Source organism: Phacochoerus africanus, chromosome 8 (genome assembly GCF_016906955.1).
Source record: "Phacochoerus africanus isolate WHEZ1 chromosome 8, ROS_Pafr_v1, whole genome shotgun sequence".
Lineage (NCBI taxonomy): Eukaryota > Metazoa > Chordata > Mammalia > Artiodactyla > Suidae > Phacochoerus > Phacochoerus africanus.
The window spans coordinates 86,502,484-86,516,695 of record NC_062551.1 but is presented as its reverse complement, the minus strand read 5'-3'; the positions used below and the strand labels follow the sequence as shown (position 1 = coordinate 86,516,695).

Here is a 14,212-nt window from a genome sequence, read left to right as displayed (position 1 = left end):
AAGTCTGCTTCATGCTCCTTCCCCGGCTTCTGAGGCTGCCAGCAGCCCTGGCCTTTCCTTGGTTTGTGGATGCATCACTCTGATTTCTGCCTCTGTCTTCACATCATCTTCTCTGCCTGTTTCCTCTTCTGTCTCTTAAGGATACCTGTCACTGGCTTTCAGGCCCACCGTAATCCAGGCTGATCTCATCTTGAAATCCTTGCCTTAATTACATCTACGGAGACTCTTATTCTGAGGCTCCGAGGAGACGTGTCCTTTGGGAGTCACTCTCCAGTCCAGTACCAGTCTTCTCACTGAGCATCCCTTCTGCCTGGCCTGATCTGATGCAAGTCACTCTCCCTCCCTGGGTCTCCGTTTTTCTTGGGCCCCCTCTAAATCATTCCTATTTAGAATATTCCACTCGGGTGAAAATCCTAGGGAGGGGTCAGACCCAACTTTCCTCATTCAACACTCATGATCCTGCCTGGGTGGGGCACAGGGCTGTACCCCAGGGAGACAGGTGACCTTCAGCCTCGTTCCCCCCCCCACCTCTGAGAACAAAGGCTAGAGAGAAAGTGGACTTTAGGGGAAGTGAGTACAGTGACCAGAGTGAGAGTTCCCTGAGGTTCAGTCCTGCTTCACCACACCATCAGAGAGCCTAGCCCAGAGCAGGGAAAGTCTTTATTGATGCATTTTTTCAGCTGGTAAGAGCTATGAGAGGATGCCCCAGATGACTGTTTTCAGAACACAGAGAGCCAACTGGCTGTGCCTTGGAGGGTCCAGATGGCTTCTCAGTGGAGGTAGTGCTCAAGCTGAGGCCTGGAGAATGAGTGATAGTGAACTGAGGTGGGGCTGGAGGGGGCTCTGATGCTGCCCCAGGTGCACGGGGCAGAGGCGAGAGACAGCTCAGCCTCCTCTAGGGCAGAGAAGGGGCTCATAATGGCAGTGTAGAAGGTCACACAACTTGCCTCGGTCTAGTCCCTCCTAGAAGGTAGGGCTCAGACAACTGCTAGGAGCCATACTCCAGAGCTGTTCTGGTGACAGCACTCCACTCTGCCATCTTGACACTATCGTGTGCTGTTAGATCACAGTTACAGGAATGTGTGTTATCATCCCCATTTTATAGATGAAAATGAGATGTATCAGTTCCTATTGCTGCTGTAACAAATGATCACACACCTGGTGGTTTATTTTTTATTTTTTTATTTTGGTCTTTTTGCCTTTTCGAGGGCTGCTTCCCATGGCATATGGAGGTTCCCAGGCCAGAGGTCGAATCGGAGCTGTAGTCACCGGCCTACGCCAGAGCCACAGTAAAGCGAGATCCGAGCCGCGTCTGCAACCTGCACCACAGCTCACGGCAACGCCAGATCCTTAACCCACTGAGCAAGGCCAGGGATCGAACCCGTAACGTCATGGTTCCTAGTCGAATTCGTTAACCACTGCGCCACGACGGGAACTCCCACTTGGTGGTTTAAAACAGTACAGATATATTCTCTGGCCATTCTGGAAGAAGGAACTCCAGAGTCAGTCTCACGGAGCTAGAGTCAAGGAGTCAGCAGAGCCGGTTCTTTCTGGAGGCTGCAGAGGAGAATCCATTTTTGCTTTTTCCATTTCTAGAGGCTGCCCACATTCCTCAGCTCACAGCCCCTTCCTGATCTTCAAAGCCAGCCTCATAGTCTCTTTAAATCTTCTCTGACCTTGTCCTCTGCTTATGCCATTGTATATCCTTCCCTTTCCCCGCTTCTCTCATGTTCCCTGACTCTGACCCTCTTGCTTCCCTCTTATAAGCCCACTGTGCTGACATTGAACCTACCTGGAAAGTCCAGGATACCCTTCCCATCTCAAGACCCTTAATTTTCCCTTGTGAGGTCACATAGTCACAGTTTCTAGAGATTAGGACATAGACATCTTTGGGGGGGGTGATCATTATCTAATTTGCCACAGGAGGCTTCGAGGTGGTTAGATGTATGTCCCAAGATTAATATACAGACCACTCAGCACTATCCATTGCACCACAGCTCCTCTCTCCCCTTCTGCCGGGAAATCCTGAGCTGCCCAGTGAACCACAGCCCAATTTCAGACTCGGAGGGCAGATCTGAGTTGAGGTCTCCCAAGGCAATTGGCCTATGGGGCAGTTATCACAACAAGTATTGTATTTGAAGCAAATGATCCTGCAAAACCAGCAGGTCCTGGCTTAGAGAACTGGAGGATGAGGTGCCACATCCTGATGGGTGGATGGATTCTGGGAGGCCAAAGGGAGGGTAGGGCTGGCAGATGCCCAACAGAGGTGGGAAGATGAGATGGAGGAGCCATGGAGAGATAGCACAGCCAGGTGGATGCGGGGGGGGGGGGGAAGAGGAGAGACAAAAGGAGGAGGAGCTGATTGGGGAAGGATAGGCTCAGACACCTGGGGACTATGGTATCAGGCAGACCTTGGGCTTGAAACTCAGCTCTGCCACTTCTCACGGATGCTGCATCTGCCTAACCTCTTTGAGCTGCAGTCTCTTCTCTGTGAAGTGAAAAATCACACCTCTTAAGGCTGTTATATACCACTATTATGTGTATGATACCTTTTTATACACATTTTTGTACTTTTACCATAAATACTATGCAGTGTTTTTTCAGTGTTTTCATTGATATGATAACATATGGTAAGTGTAATTTTACATCCATTTTAACCCAAAATTAATTGTTAAAGATATACCCATAATGAATGAATGAATGAATGAATGAGAGCAGTTACAGAACAAGGCCTAAGGTGGGAAAACTTTCTTCAATTGGTGAGCACCTCATTGACTGGGGAGGATTTCAAGCACAGGCCAAGTCCTCTTCTTGCGGCTCCACCATCTCCCGGGGACCTTCACACCTCTGCCTGGAGTATTTGCTGGCCCCCTCCCCACTCTGGCTTTTTGGAGTCTGTCCATCCTTCAGCCAGGACACTTCCTGAAACCATCTCCAGTTCTTAGGCTCGCAGATGCTGGGGGGGAAGTGAATGCTTCACAAAGAGTAACTAAGAACAGCAACAACAGTGCAGCTTGGCAATTACACTACAAGCTAAGGATGAATGGACATCCTGTTCAACACACATAGCCACAACACCCTGACTACTCCCTCCAAGTCTGCCCCAAATTAATCTTGCCTATAAAGAGCTCCATTTCTCCAGAGGAAGAGCCGCTTTATTAGAGAAGCCCCTTCTCCATAAAGATAGAACAAGCAGACCAATAAAGCTTCCCTGGTTTCGGCATCACTTTGGAAATCGATGTGCTATGATTGCGAATCCAACCTCTGTCAGCAGCCGCCTAATTTTAGCTGGATCTTTGCAGGCTTCTCACCGGGCTCATCCGCCCCCATGGACTGGTAGAGTGGTTCCCAGAGCATCATTGATCTTTTGACTAAAGTGTCCTAATGAAATACAAATCTGTTGTCACTTAGAGAGCCATCTGTCATGGCAGCACAGAAGAAATGCTACCAGGAGAACAATAACCATAATTTCATTTTAAGACCCAGCCTTCTTCTCCCCTTTCCTGCCCCCAAAAAAAGTCAATATCTTTCACTGTTTCATTTTGTCACAGAGCAATAAGAGGAAAGCCATCCATAGGGTGTTAAAGATGTTTCCAATTATGTGCAACTCCTCTGTTATAAGGGCCCTTGGCCTCTTGGAGTGAGTTAGCACCTATTTGCATAAAGGGAGTTAGCCAAAGCTTATTCTGTGTTCCTGTCTTGGGGCATCCTGCCCAGGTAAGTGACAGGTGTGCAGTGTTCTTGGAGTCCTGGGGTCACAAGTACCAGCCTTACAGAGCATCAGGCCTTTCCCGGGGGGAATGGTCAAAATAAGCAAAGTTAATCTTTGCCTTACAGCCCAGAGCCCAGGCAGTGGGAATTTCCTGGAAGGAGAGGAGGGAAGGTCTGCTGCTTGCAGGGGGAGAGTGAGTGGCACAGTGTTTTCCTGGCAGGTCTGGGTCATCAAGTCTGACTATCCAGCTGCACTCTCTTTCCAAATGGGGTCTTTGAGACGCAAGAAGGAAAAGCTGACGTGTCCCAAATTCACCCAGCACGTTGATAGTAGAAAGAAGAAAGCCAATGAGGTTCTCTCTGGTCAACTCCACAGGGGGAAGTGACACTCTGGGCATTGAATATTGGAATATAACTGTCTCTCCATCCTGCATTTTACATGCTCCAAAGCCTGGACTTATTTCAGTATACTTTTTAAAAATCAGTTTTGTTGAGATGATGTAGATGTAATAAAATTCAGCAATTTTAACTATTCAGCTTGTTAAGTTTTGACATATGTATATAGTTTTTTAACTATCTCCACGATGTTTACATTTCCATTAGCCCCCAAACCCCCCGGTCCTTTTTCAGTCAACCCTTTCCCATAATCCATAGCCTTTGTCAACTGATCTTCTCTATGTGGTTTTTCCTTTTCTAAAATTACATAAAAATAAACCCATAGAGCATTTAGTCTTTCACGTCTTTTTAAAATTCGGCACACTGACATTAAGATTCATCTATGATGTTGTTCTTGTCAGTCGTTTATATCTTTTTTGGAGGAGTAGTCCATTGTATGGATATTCCACATTTTATCTATTCATGAGCTGATAAAATTTTTTTCCCTAGTTTTTGGCTATGATGAATAAAGGGACTGTAAATATTCTCACACAAGTCTTTATGTGAATGTTCGCATTCTTTCCTCTTGGTACATACCTTTTACCAGGAAGTAATAAAATGGGGTGAATAGGCCATGCAGTAGGGGCATATTTAACTTCTAAGAAATCGCCAAAATAATTTCTGAAGTTAAACCATTTTGCATTCCCAGCAATGTATGAGAGGTCCAGAGGTTCAACATTCTTGCCAACACTTAGGCATCTTAATTTTAGCCGTTCTAGTGGGTGCATTGCTATCTCATTGTGGTTTTAATTTGCATTTCCCTAATAACAATGATGTTGAGTATCTTTTCAAATATTTATTTGCCATAATATATATTTTCTTTATTTTCTTTGGTGAATTTTCTTTTTATTTATTTATTTATTATTATTATTTTTTTTTTTGCTTTGTAGGGCTATAACTACGGCATATGGAAATTCCCAGACCAGGGGTTGAATTGGAGCTGCAGCTGCATCTGCGACCTACACCACAGCTCATGGCAATGCTGGATCCTTAACCCCCTGAGCAAGGCCAGGGATTGAACCTGCATCCTCATGGACACTAGTTGGGTTCATAAGCCACCGAGAAACAACAGGAACTCCTTTAGTGAATTTTCTGTTCAGACTTTCTACTTATTTCATTGTTGACTATTGTTAATACTCTTTATATATTCTGGATACATATGATTTTTATAATCAGATTGTCCATCTCAACAAGATGTCAGTAGAGATTTTGATTGGCATCATATTGTATCTGTAGGTCAATTTTGGGATAATTTACATCTTCACAATATTGAGTTTTCAGTTCCATGAACATGGGATATTCTCCATTTATTTGGCTTTCTTTAATTCCTGCCAGCAATGTTTTTTTTAAATGTTCACAAATTTCGCTAAATTTATCCCTTCATATTACACTCTATAATGGTATATGGGACATTTTATTTTTAATGCATTGATAAATGGTATTTTGACAATCTTAGCCATTTAATTAGAATTTTTAGATCATTCCATTTAAGGTAATAGTAAATATATTTGGATTTAAATCCACCATATTGATATTTGTTTCTGTTTGTTCCAACTGTCCTTATCCTACTTATACTGACTTTTCTTGAATTAACTGAAATGTTGTTTGTTTGTTTGTTTTTTGTCTTTTTGCCTTTTCTAGGGCTGCTCCAGTGGTATATGCAGGTTCCCAGTCTAGGGGTCGAATCAGAGCTGTAGCCACTGGCCTACATCAGAGCCATAACAACGCGGGATCTGAGCTGCGTCTGTGACCTACACCACAGCTCACAGCAACACTGGATCCTTAGCCCACTGAGCAAGGCCAGGGATCGAACCTGCGACCTCATGGTTCCTAGTCGGATTCATTAGCCACTGCACCACGATGGGAACGCCAACTGAATGTTTTAATATGTTTTTTTATCTCTGTTTTTGGTTTATTAGTTGTATTTCATATTTTTACGGGTTGCTCAAGCATTTTTAGTGTACAGCTTTATCAGTCTATCTGTAGATAATACTATGTTAGTATGAGAACTTTATAACAGTAAATTTCCACTTCCTCCATTCTGCTTTATGTATTGTTTTCTTACATTTTAATTCTACATGTATTACAAACCCAACATATACTATTATTGTTTGTACTTTAAACAATTACCCTAAAGAGTAAAATATGAAAAAAAAAATCATGTTTATCATTCTACCACTTGTCTTTCCTTTGTGTACATACTAATTTCCATGTGTTATCATTTGCCTATGCCCAAAGGACTTTACTCAATATTCTTTGCAGGGCAGGTGAATTCTCTCTTCTTTTTCTGAAACAATCTTTATTGCTTCCATTTTCAAGTATTTCCACAGGGTATAGAATTCTATGTTCATATTTTTAAATTTCTTCTTTCTATCCTTTAAAGATGCTGGGAGATTTTTGATTACTTATTCAATCCCCTTACTAGTTACAGATCTACTCATATTTTCCATTTTCTCATATTGTTAAGATGTCGATACTACACAAAGCAATCTACAGACTCAAATAAAATTCCTATGAAAATCCCAATGCTATTTTCTTTGCAGAAATAGAAAAACCTATTATAAAATTCATATGGAGTCTCAAGGAACTCTGAAGAGCCAAAACAATTTTGAAAAAGAATAACAAAGCTGGAGGACACCCACTTCCTGGTTTCAAAATTTACAACAAAGTTACAGTAATCAAAACAGTTTGGTACTGGCATAAAGACAGACATGTAGATAAAAAGAACCAAAGAGAGCCAGAAATAAACCCTTGTGTATATGGTCAAGTAATTTTGGACCAGGATGCTAAGATTATTCAATGGGGAAAGAACAGCCCTTTCAACAAATTATATCAGGGAAACTGGACATCCACATGTAAAAAAAAGAATGAAGTTGGGCCCTTACCTAATGCCATATACAAAAATTAACTCGAAATGGATCAAAAACCTAAGTGTAAAACCTAAAACTATATAACTAAGAAGAAAACATGAGTCAAAAGTGTCATGACATTGGATTTGGCAATGATTTCTTGGCTATTACATCAAAGGCACAGGCAACAAAAGAAAAAAATGGACAAATTGGACTTCATGAAATTTTCTTTAAATGTGCAGCAAAAGAGGAGTTCCCGTCATGGTGCAGAAGAAACCAATCCAGCTAGGAACCATGAGGTTATGGGTTCGATCCCTGGCCTTGCTCAGCGGGTCAAGGATCTGGTGAACTGAGCCACCAGGGAACTCCAAAATTATTTTCAGCTTTAACACAAACCTGACACATTGTTTGTCAATATATACCTATTAAATAAATGAGAGCAGGAGCACAGGAGTTCAGGAGGAAGGTGTCATCTGAGCAGAGGAAGCAGGTAAGAATAAGCATGGCTAGATGGGGGAACAGGGTACAGAGTGGATTTAAGACAGGAGGAGAGAAAATGGGCACAGGAGAAAGGGCCTAGATTAAGCATCTGAATCTTCATATTCAAATTCTGATTCTGCCACTTCCTGTGTGACTTTGGGCAAATTACTTATCTTCTCTGAACGTCTGTTTTCCATAAAATAGGGATCATGGCTATCACACAGGGTTCCTAGGAGTTAAAACAAAGTATTCATTAGGGCCTAAAAGATGAAATAATTGATATTTAGGAGTTTCTGTCGTGGCTCAGCAGTTAACTACCCCAGCTAGTATCCAAGAGGACACGGGTTCAATCCCTGGCCTTGCTCAGTGGGTTAAGGATTTGGCGTTGCCTTGAGCTGTGTAGGTCTCAGACACCGCTTGGATCCCCTGTTGTTGTGGCTGTGGCATGGGCTGGAGGCTACAGCTCCGATTCGACTCCTAGCCTGGGAACCTCCAGGTGCTTTGGGTGTAGCCCTAAAAAGACAGGGGAAAAAAAAATTGATATTTGACAATTTCTGACCTGTAAACAAACACACAAACAAACAAAATAATTGATATTTGATTATTTTTGACCTATAAAACCTACAGAAGCCTAAGCCCAAGTAACAAAGATCCCCAGAGGCCCCATCCCTCCCCAGCCCTGACTGGCGCCTCTAGGATGAGGTTTACCTTTGATTATGTAAGGGTTGGGGCTGCTCTGCATCAGAAGCCAACTCATCCACTCTCTCTGCTTTTAACTGACCCCTGCTGGCCTGTTCAGAGCCCGGTGTCCTCTCAGGTGGCACCAAAAAGCCCCTGGCCTGGGAAGCACAGAGGCTTTCTTCGATGTTGCCACAAGGCAGCTTCAGCTAATATTGCAGATCAAGCCTTCAGGGCTTTCATTTTCTTTATTTTTCCAGACAAGCAAAACCTTTTAACTGACAATTTGCCACACACCAGGCGAATGTGGGAACCGAATTTCTGGAAGGCAGGCCTTGGCAAGGACCCCTGTGGACACATGAATCTTCCCAGAGTCTGGAGCCCCCTGGGTGCCTTTGAGAAGGTGCGGATTGGGGGGCAGAGGGCAGAAACCTGGAGGGAAAAGGGGGATGGGGTGTGGCTGCCAAGTGGGTCTCTTTACTCCCATTCGCTGCAGGTTCCCTTTAAATGGGATAAAGTCAACATTTAATCCCCTTTATCTCTGTTCAGCACTTCTAGAAAAGAGCTACTTGACATTTTAGGTGAAAAAAATATGTAAGAGTAAAAGGTATATGATATTCAGTGGAAACTGTAGGATGGAGAGTAAATCTAAGAATATTTACAGTATGTGCCTCCTCCAGGTCTTGAAAATGGAACCCGGTTGAGGTGATAAAGGGGGCCGATGCCCTGGTTCCTGTGGGGAAGTGTCCCCAGGCATGCCCCTGCTCTGAGGATGGATCGTGGTGGGGGCTCGATCCTTGTGTCCTCCTCACATCTGCCTCCCATGATGGGCAGTGAGGCTCATAGCTGCCTCACCTCCCTCACTTCCCCTCACCTCACCTCCCTTACCTATCTCACCTCACCTTCTTTCTTTACTTCACCTCACTTCATACCTCCCCCCCTCCCCTCCCCCCCCTCCCCTCCCTCATCTCACCTCACCTCCTCCCCTCACTTCCTTTGCCTTGGTTACCATGGCATTGTTATTACTATGGCCACCTGCCCTATGAGAGCACCTTCGGAGTGGCAGAGCCAGGAGGTCCACTTTTGACCTTGACCTTCTTCTCTTACCTCTAGGACCCCACAAGAGTCTTTTCCTCCTAGTTTTATATCATCACTAAAGTCAACTCTGGGGCAGCGAATTTATTAATTTTTGAATATTAGTAGAATAGACATGCCATTCCTAATCTTGCTGACACTTTCAAATGGTTCAGGAAAAACCATTGGCAGATGCATGTAAGATAAACTTCATACTTGATTCGTGGTAAATTACGAGTTCCTGGGGTCTCCTGTTCTTCACACTCTATTTGTTCATTTAATAATAACAGAAGTATTATAAACTGCCACGGGCACTATGCTGGGGTTGAGGATAACTAACATTTATTCATTCATTTATTTATTCATTCATCCAATAAATAGTCATTAAGTGCTCCCTCAAGCTGGGAACAAATTACCCCAGCGGGATAGGGGGCAGCCACAGAGGGAGGCTGAGGGTGAGGTGGGTGCTCTTGTCAGGAAGTGTGGAGGCAGGCGGCTCAGGCTGCAAATGACGACTGGTTTCAAACAGGGGCATGATGATGAGCGCCAGGGTTCTCCCTTTTGGAGAAAGGAGTTAGGGACATGGAAAGAGAAAACTAGGAGTTCCCGTCATGGCACAGTGGTTAACGAATCCGACTAGGAACCACGAGGTTGTGGGTTCGGTCCCTGCCCTTGCTCAGTGGGTTAACGATCCTGTGTTGCCATGAGCTGTGGTGTAGGTTGCAGACGCGGCTCGGATCCCGCGTTGCTGTGGCTCTGGTGTAGGCCGGTGGCTACAGCTCCGACTCGACCCCTAGCTTGGGAACCTCCATATGCTGCGGGAGCGGCCCAAGAAATAGCAAAAAAAAAAAAAAAGAGAGAGAAAACTAGATTCATCCCGTGGACAACATTCTGCAGTGCAGAGCAGGTGGGATGTGAGAACGCTTTATGTAATTGGTTTTGTCACAGAGGCACCTGGGCTAAAAGCAAGAGACAAGCTGTGGGCCTGGCCTGGGCCGACTCCCCACCTGGGCTGCTGTCTCCCAGGGCTGCAGATTCCCAGTTTCTCACCATGGGCTTTCCCAGTCCACAGAATTCCTGCCCAGGAGGGCACTGGTGGGGTGTGGGGTTGGGTTGGAGGAGGGTGGGGTGGTAGGGTGGGGGTGGTGGGCTGGGAGTCCTGGCCTCTTCACATCCTCCCAGGGAACGCTTGGGCCTCCACTCTGGGGTGCTGGGGCCCCTCCTCCTGCAGGTGCCTTGGGAACAGACTAGGAGGAAGTGCAGCATGAAGGGCAGGTATTAGGAAGCTGGGATGACAAGTTCTCCCAGGGATGGGGGACCAGGGTGGTGCATCACAGTGCCCCTACCTGCACCCCTCCAAGATCGGACTCTCACAGAGTAAGCCCCACCCTCCCTGCTACACACCCAGGACTAGCGGGGGCAGCACAGAAGGCCAGCGCTCAGTGCCCGAGATGACTGCTCTCACGGGCCATTTCCCTCCGGAGCTCCCTGGGGTCAGCTGAGGTTTCCTCTCGATGGTGTCAGACCCCAACTCCCCCCCTAGTCTTTCTTCCTTCCCTGGCTTCCACAGCTGTGGTCCTAGGAGTGCTTCCTAATATGCATTCTTCAGGCTGAACTTCCTGGGTGCCCTCTACCTAGCTCCCCCCAACAGTAACAGCTTACATCACTATAATGCAACATCAAAACCATAAATGAAAACAGAACCCCAAAATATTGACATGATATTATTATTTTTTTCATAGTTCTTTTTTTATATAATGACTTTTATTTTTTTCATTATAGCTAGTTTACAGTGTTCCATCAATGTTCTACTGCATAGCATGGCAACCCAGTTACACATACAAGTATACATTCTTTTTTCTCACATTATCATGCTCCATCATAAGTGACCAGACATAGCGCCCAGTGCTACACAGCAGGATTGACACGATATTATTAACAGACCTTCCTCTGATTTCACCAGTTTTTATCTGTACTCATTTGTGTTGTGCATGTGTGGCACGAGAGGTTCTGTGCAGTTTCATCACAGGTCCAGATTCATATAATCACCACAGTGATGATTACAAAATTCTTACATTGTCTCAAAGGATGCTCTGGCATACTATCTCTCTCTGTGACACAGTTACTTTCCCGTCTGTGGGCTGCCCACCCGGCAGGTATGGGCTTGCTTATACCACCTAATCGCCCCTCCTACCATCTTCATGTGGCCTCCTCTTTGTCTTCTGGAGCAGGATATCTTTTTTGATAGTCTGCAGTGTATTTGGTTGAAGGTTGTTCAGCAGTTGGTTTTAAGTTTGTTGTTTTTATGGGAGAAGGTGAGCTCCAGTCCTTCTCCTCCGCCATCTTCCATTTATCTTTCTTTTTTTTTTTTTTCTGTACCACACTAAATTTTAAAAAATAAATAATAAGTAGCTTTTTCACTTAGAAATGGTTTGGATGTCTTCTTATGTCAGAACACCGTGTACACCATTTCTGATTAGTTTTTTTTTTTAATTATTTATTATTATTTTTTTTCCCACTGTACAGCAAGGGGGTCAGGTTATCCTTACATGTATACATTACAATTACATTTTTCCCCCACCCTTTCTTCTGTTGCAACACGAGTATCTAGACAAAGTTCTCAATGCTATTCAGCAGGATCTCCTTGTAAATCTATTCTAAGTTGTGTCTGATAAGCCCAAGCTCCCGATCCCTCCCACTCCCTCCCCCTACCCCTCCCATCAGGCAGCCACAAGTCTCTTCTCCAAGTCCATGATTTTCTTTTCTGAGGAGATGTTCATTTGTGCTGGATATTAGATTCCAGTTATAAGTGATATCATATGGTATTTGTCTTTGTCTTTCTGGCTCATTTCACTCAGTATGAGGTTCTCTAGTTCCATCCATGTTGCTGCAAATGGCATTATGTCATTCTTTTTTATGGCTGAGTAGTATTCCATTGTGTATATATACCACATCTTTCGAATCCAATCCTCTGTCGATGGACATTTGGGTTGTTTCCATGTCTTGGCTATTGTGAATAGTGCTGCAATGAACATGCGGGTGCACGTGTCTCTTTTAAGTAGAGTTTTGTCCGGATAGATGCCCAAGAGTGGGATTGCGGGGTCATATGGAAGTTCTATGTATAGATTTCTAAGGTATCTCCAAACTGTTCTCCATAGTGGCTGTACCAGTTTACATTCCCACCAACAGTGTAGGAGGGTTCCCTTTTCTCCACACCCCCTCCAGCACTTGTTATTTGTGGATTTATTAATGATGGCCATTCTGACTGGTGTGAGGTGATATCTCATGGTAGTTTTGATTTGCATTTCTCTTATAACCAGCGATGTTGAGCATTTTTTCATGTGTTTGTTGGCCATCTGTATATCTTCTTTGGAGAAATGTCTATTCAGGTCTTTTGCCCATTTTTGCATTGATTGATTGACTTTTTTGCTGCTGGGTTGTATAAGTTGTTTATATATTCTAGAGATTAAGCCCTTGTCGGTTGCATCATTTGAAACTATTTTCTCCCATTCTGTAAGTTGTCTTTTTGTTTTCTTTTTGGTTTCCTTTGCTGTGCAAAAGCTTTTCAGTTTGATGAGGTCCCATGGGTTTATTTTTGCTCTAATTTCGATTGCTTTGGGAGACTGACCTGAGAAAATATTCATGATGTTGATGTCAGAGAGTGTTTTGCCTATGTTTTCTTCTAGGAGTTTGATGGTGTCCTGTCGTATATTTAAGTCTTTCAGCCATTTGGAGTTTATTTTTGTGCATTGTGTGAGGGCGTGTTCTAGTTTCATTGCTTTGCATGCAGCTGTCCAGGTTTCCCAGCAATGCTTGCTGAATAGACTTTCTTTTTCCCATTTGATGTCCTTGCCTCCCTTGTCAAAGATTAATTGACCATAGGTGTCAGGGTTTATTTCCGGATTCTCTATTCTGTTCCATTGGTCTGTCTGTCTGTTTTGATACCAGTACCACACTGTTTTGATGACTGTGGCTTTGTAGTATTTCTTGAAGTCTGGGAGAGTTATGCCTCCTGCTTGGTTTTTGTTTCGCAGGATTGCTTTGGCGATTCTGGGTCTTTTGTTATTCCATATAAATGTTTGGATTGTTTGTTCTAGTTCTGTGAAAAATGTCCTGGGTAATTTGATAGGGATTGCATTGAATCTGTAGATTGCTTTGGGTAGTATGGCCATTTTTACCATATTGATTTTCCCAATCCAGGAACATGGAATAGCTTTCCATTTCTTTACATCTTCTTTGATTTCTTTGATGAAAGTTTTATAGTTCTCGGCATATAGGTCCTTTACCTCCTTGGTCAGGTGTATTCCAAGGTATTTGATTTTGTGAGGTGCAATTTTAAAAGGTATTATATCTTTGTATTCCTTTTCTAATATTTCATTGCTGGTATACAGAAATGCAACTGACTTCTGAATGTTAATCTTATATCCTGCTACTTTGCTGAATTTATTAATCAGTTCAAGTAGTTTTGGGGTTGAGTCCTTAGGGTTTTCTATGTATAGTATCATGTCATCTGCATACAGTGACAGTTTGATCTCTTCTCTTCCTATATGGATGCCTTTTACTTCTTTTGTTTGTCTAATTGCTGTGGCTAGGACTTCCAAAACTATGTTGAAGAGCAGTGGTGAGAGTGGGCATCCCTGTCTTGTTCCAGATTTGAGTGAGAAGGCTTTCAGTTTTTCCCCATTGAGGATTATATTTGCTGTGGGTTTATCATAAATGGCTTTGATCATATTCAGGAATGTTCCCTCTATACCCACTTTGGCGAGGGTCTTGATCATGAATGGATGTTTGACTTTGTCAAATGCTTTTTCTGCGTCTATTGAGATGATCATATGATTTTTGACTTTTTTTTTTTTTGTTAATGTGGTGTATGATGCTGATTGATTTGCGTATGTTGAACCATCCTTGTGAGCCTGGGATGAACCCAACCTGGTCATGGTGTATAACTTTTTTGATATGTTGTTGGATTCGGTTGGCTAAGATTT

General features: G+C 43.6%; 1 long non-coding RNA gene across 1 annotated transcript in view; it reads left to right on the top strand.

Annotated features, from left to right (window-relative positions):
- LOC125133572 (uncharacterized) overlaps nucleotides 1-14,212 on the top strand; it is a 38,896-nt gene that overhangs the window by 14,531 nt on the left and 10,153 nt on the right. The gene's annotated exons all lie outside the window — the stretch shown is intronic.